We start from the raw sequence: 6,000 nt of genomic DNA, 5'->3' as shown, positions 1-6,000 counted from the left end.
TGCTTATTTTGCAGTTACATTCTACAGTTACAATAAAAGATGTTAGGAGCTTTGTGTAGGTCTCAAGAAAGTCCATTGTATAAAGTTACTGTTATGTGTGCAGATTTAGGTTCAGTGAAACATTGTGGTTTTCTAAAAAGAGAGTCCCTATATTCCCAGGAGCTGTGTGCCTGAGATGAAGGTTGAAGCTGATAAGACACTAACACAGACCTTGCTCATGAAGGACATTGCAGCAGCAGTGAGGCATCCTATGTCTTTACACAGAAGTTTCCCAACAGTCAGGCATTCTGCATCTTTGCACAGAAAATTCCTAGCAGCCAGGCATTCTGTGCCTTTTCACAGAAACTCCCTAGCCACCAAGCATACCACAATCATGAAGTTTAGCAGAGACACCAATCACAAACACAGAACCCCTACAGCAGCTCAAATGTAAGTGACTGGTTTGATCTACACAGTTGTAGAGACAATAATGGGACACTGGAAAAAATGAACAAAACAGCAGGCTCATTAATTTACATATTAAATATTTATTGGAACTCGACCATGTACCCTTTGATTCTCAAGTTGTTGTTGTTGTTGTTTTTCTAAACGGTATGATCAACTCTGACCACAAGGCTCCCAAATGCACAGTCATGATATTATCTTGCTTTTTGTGATATACCCATATCTGTAGCACAAGCTAACATAAGTTATAGTGTCACTTAATCAGTCTTTTCAAGTATGATCCCATTTACTAACATTTATTTAAATAATGAAAAGTGAATTTCACATTCCATGTTAAAAAAACATAAAATTCAATTTTCCTAGTATGCATTCTTCATTCTCCACATCTTGTGCCAATATTCCTGCTTCCCTTTGGTATATTTACTGTCTCTTCTCAATTATTTTCCTCTAAGAAATGTTGATATGAGATCAAACATGTGAGAAAGAAAAGATCAACAAATGCCTCTATATTAGTCTCTATTGTAATTTTATAACATGAGAACAATTCAAAAAGGGTTCATTGAAAAATACCCAATGATTTGGGATTTTAAAAGGAATGCTAAGAAAGGTCAAGTACAATCTTTATTCTGATAGACATTTTTTCAAATTTTGAGAAAATATAATAATACATAGTATTTAATCATAGAACAATGCGCATCACAACTGGTGTTATAGGGCTTGGGAGGTGGCTCAGTGGTAGAGCATTTGCATAGAAAGTAGAGGCCCTGGATTCTGTCTCCAACACTGCAAGAAAAATAGCAATAAATAAATTAGTGTTGCACATTGATATTCATTGGTTGGGCAACTAGTATTTGGCAAAGTTAATGGAAGAAATAATAGTGGACAAATAGCTTGCAAAGATCAAAATGAAAATTATTTTATCTTTCTGATATTTAAGAATTGAAAACAAAATCTTAGATGCTCCATGAGCTCTCTCTTATATGGACAAAATATTTACTCTCAATCCTTGCTTCCTCACTGCAGAATAATTTAATTTAATTTAATTCATTTCTAACTTAATTCATTTCTCAAAATTCTGAAAGGTTATGTTCATGCATGTATATTACTTAACAAACTGTAGGACCTATAACAAATAAATTGGTAACAAGCATTTTTATTAATTATTGGTGGAGTTTTATTATGTTTGCCTCAAATTAAATTACAGTAGATTTTTATGAATTAAATTTTAAAACTATGGATTTTTGTAATTATTTGTCATGCTTTATGTTAAGAGTCCTTAAGGAGTACTTTTCCTCTCAGTCCTTTGCCCTGCTTCTACCATATTTCATTGCTAACCTAGATTGTTGAAGTTGTAGTGACTCATAGTTAATTTCTTTACCATTCAGTCATTTACAAAATATCCATGTCAATGTCAGAGTAAACTCCCCTAAAGTAACTCTAATTCTATTCCAAACCTCCAGTTTCTTTTATTTCCTAAAATATGATCTCTAGACATACATTTGCAAGAATTTGTTCTATTGCACTGTTCCAAATAACTGGCTTTACTTAATTTCTAAGCCTCCTTCTTATGTAACTTTTTATGATTCAAACTGATGTATGTATTTTTCCCAAATATGCTCCATCAACTTTTATGTCTACATCTGTTGTCATTTGGGTTTCTTTACACAGAATTCCCCTTTGTGTGTGTGTGTATACAAGTTAAACTCTCCAAATTACTACTGTGTTGCTCACAAAGATTTCCCATTCACCATTAAATTAAAAATCTCTCCTTTAGCTGAACCCCCATAATATTTATTATGTCTTTCTAACATGTAGATCATTCTGTCTTCTTTTCTCATTGTTTCATCCATTAGGCATTGCTTCCTGAGAGAGGAGAAATATTGGGTTCCTTTAGGTCTCTCAAGCCAGACTTACAGCATGTACATCTCAGTTTAATGGCAAAACACTTTTCTACTTCCAAAGGATTACGTCTTTCTAATATAATGCTATTGGCCTTAACAAAGCTCACTGTCCAACAGTTTAATTGATTTCTGTCGTGACCCCTTGCCCGCAAGGAAGACGCAACTCAGGAATCTTCTTTCAGCAGTTTATTCAGGCCCTTGATATTTTTTCTTCTCCCTCTCGGATGCCCCTCCCAGCCTTAATAAAGCATCTCAAGCCCCAATGCAAAGCTGCCACGTGGAGCTTTCTCATAGGGTGATAAGGGATTACATGTCAACTCTCCAAAAAAGGAGTTGTTTATCACAGGCCACAGTGGAAGCCGGCGCCATCTTCTAATGGCGGCCACGGTCTATAGGAACGGCTCACCACAGTTCCCCCTTCTGTTTTATAAAACAATGCAGGCGAAAGTAGAGGTCCTATCCCACTGTGCAGAAGTGGCTGCAATGTATGGTTCAGTCCTAAGGAGGCGCCTTCCCCAGACCTGATCCCATATCAGCTGACGCCTTTTTTCGTAGGGCGGGGCGTGGACGTCAAACCCGCATGCAATAGGACATGCTTTCCTTGAGGTCCGTTGAGGGATCACTCAAGTGCAGTGCTTTGCCTTGCATCCTGCATCGTGACGACAGCGAGAAGTAGGATAACACAGGTAGCCTGGTAATAATAACAAAATTTAAGTTGGCAACACAATCCCTAAGCCCCAGAGGAAGGTAAAGAGTCTGTAGCCGAGAAGAAAGACCAGTCCTGAAACCCATCTGCGTGCAATGGTAACAAGACCTGCAGAGTGCAAGGGCTATTCAGTACCGGGAGAGCATAAAGAAGAGGACATGCTAATCCCAGTGCAATGTGAAATTAACTTGGGGTGCAATGGCCATGCCCAGAAATCATTGTTTAAGATGTGCAAGCCAGATTTGTGGAGAAATGCCATTTTCCAAGGCCGCAAGAGCCTGTACGATCATAGCCTTCTCTTGCGCATGGCGAGTTTTAAGGCGACAGAGAAGCCACAAACAAAGCATAACACCGAAGCAACACATAGCGCCAAAAATGCCCATTCCCACCCATTCCTTAAAGAAGGAAAAAGCAGAGGATAGCCAACTGGTGAATTGACCCAAAGTCACTGGTTCGACACGGGTACTGTTCAAAACAGCAATCTGAGTTAGTTGAGACTGGATCAAGTTTTCTGCTTCCATGGACCAGGTTCCGGATAGATACTCCCCGATGATGCGGGAGGCATTTCTGGAATCATTAAATCTGACAGAGGTTATACATAAATGTGCACGTTGATCAATATAACCCAAATGTACTAGGTCAGACAGTTCCTCAACTTGAGCTTGAAGTAGATCTATCCTTTGATTAGCAGCCAAAATCCCAGATAAAATGTGTTGATTAATTCTACTTTGAGATTCAAGTATGGTGGATGTTTGTTGAATAACCTGATTAATAGTGGCAGCAGTTTGTACTTGGCTGGCCATGGCTACTCCAGCTGTAACTGCTGTAGCAGCAGATACCGCCACAGCTGTCACTATATCTGCCGTAATTCCAAAATCTCTATGGGCTCTAATCAGTTCAACAATAGGAAAGGATTCTGGATCTGCAGTAACCGGGATCGGGACAAAGGTTGGAATTTTCATAATCACTGCCATAGTCCAGGAGCCATTCCAACACTCAGACAAGTAGCAAGTAACATTAGAACAATTAAGCATCCCCTGTAATGTAACATTAGCCAAAATAAACAGGAACGGAGATTGGAGACAGACTGCTGCGGAGGGTAATGTAGCATTAGATAATTGTGAATTATTTGCAAAAATTTTAAGTCTCCTACCTTGCTCCGAGTCTTGGGTAGTGCCAGAAACATTAAACAGCCAACTTTGGACTCCTGATATTTCCCTGGGGAAACACAAGCGCGGACTAGACTAGCCCAATCTGAGGGAGTCATACAAAATCTAATAAGTCCCTCCACCTGAGTGAGAGTGAAAGCGGCATATATGCCATAAGTGCGGACGGATTCTGCCAAGGTTTTAACTATCTTAAAGTCTAAAGGCTCATGATATCTTCCTCTATTATTGTCCTGAAACACCGGGTACGCAAGTCCCATATCTGTATTAACTGTCCTCCAAACTTGCGCATGAAAAGACCTCCCGGAACCTTGGCTCCCCCCCACATACGGGGGTGGGACAGCCGGCACCATATATTTTTCTAGATATTCTACCTCCTCCTCCTCAGAGTTTTGTTGACCGATATTAGATCCCTCCCCCTTCTTGCAGTAGGCTTGCATGCCTTGTGTCTCCCTTTTCTTCTTTTTTACTTTTATCTTGCGTAGTTGTTGCAACAATATATCAAGGTCCTCAGAACACTCTGAGCCGCTTGTGTCCTCAGATGTTTTGAATTCGGTCAAGTCTGGGTAGAGCCTTCTCCTATTTTTATCTTCAGGCTCTTTTGTTTTCTCACTACTGTTACTTTTGATACTCTTTGCCACTTCACTATGTGATCCTTCAGATTTTTCCTCATGCAGTTGTTCAAGAACGGCTTGACCCTCACTCACAGCTTCTTGGCATTTACCATCTGTAAGGCAACTACGGACCATTTTCCAAAGGGGTATCACCCCATCCTCTAATATGCCCTGCTCAGAAGCAAAGTCAAGATCTTTGCCTAATTTATCCCAACTAGGTACAGTAAGGCTGCCCGAAAATGCAAACCACGGTGCAGCGATATCTATCTTCTGTAAAAATCTCTGTAAAGTACTATGTTTCACTTCCAGGCCCTTGGAACGTAACAGGCCATCTAGGGCCAGGAGAAGCGGACTTGAAGATGTGGCACCCATGACACAACGACAAAAAAAATACAGACAGCAGAAACACACTGACGCAGCGGAAAAGACACAGAAAACAAAAGCGAAAGTAGAAGCAAAAGTACACAGTGCAGCTGCAATAAAATGTAAGGCTCTCTCTGTGTTTACAGAGGAGCTGCCCCGCTTTGGTCGTGGATCCCATTTACTAGGGACTAACCCCGCTTTGGTCGCGGATCCCACTTACCTGGGACTAACCGGTGCACCACCCCTGACTGCTGAAAGTTCTGGTTCCCGGGTCTTGGCACCACTTGTCGCGACCCCTTGCCCGCAAGGAAGACGCAACTCAGGAATCTTCTTTCAGCAGTTTATTCAGGCCCTTGATATTTTTTCTTCTCCCTCTCGGATGCCCCTCCCAGCCTTAATAAAGCATCTCAAGCCCCAATGCAAAGCTGCCACGTGGAGCTTTCTCATAGGGTGATAAGGGATTACATGTCAACTCTCCAAAAAAGGAGTTGTTTATCACAGGCCACAGTGGAAGCCGGCGCCATCTTCTAATGGCGGCCACGGTCTATAGGAACGGCTCACCACAGATTTCCATAAAAATTAAGATTGCACATTCCCAGCATTTTGACATTTCTTGAAGAAAGTGTCCAGAAAAATCTTTTTTTCTTTTCCATCGTTTTGGGGTATAGAATATTACATATATTATGTTGCTAAATACATGTGGAAAAACGGCAAGTGAGAAACTATAAATGTACTTGTCAATGCAGCACATTTTGCTTTGTAAATGATTGGTATTGCTCTAAGATCAGATGCTGTCAGTTCTTTTT

This window comes from Marmota flaviventris, chromosome 4, assembly GCF_047511675.1.
Source record: "Marmota flaviventris isolate mMarFla1 chromosome 4, mMarFla1.hap1, whole genome shotgun sequence".
Classification (NCBI taxonomy): domain Eukaryota; kingdom Metazoa; phylum Chordata; class Mammalia; order Rodentia; family Sciuridae; genus Marmota; species Marmota flaviventris.
This window is presented reverse-complemented; position numbering follows the sequence as displayed.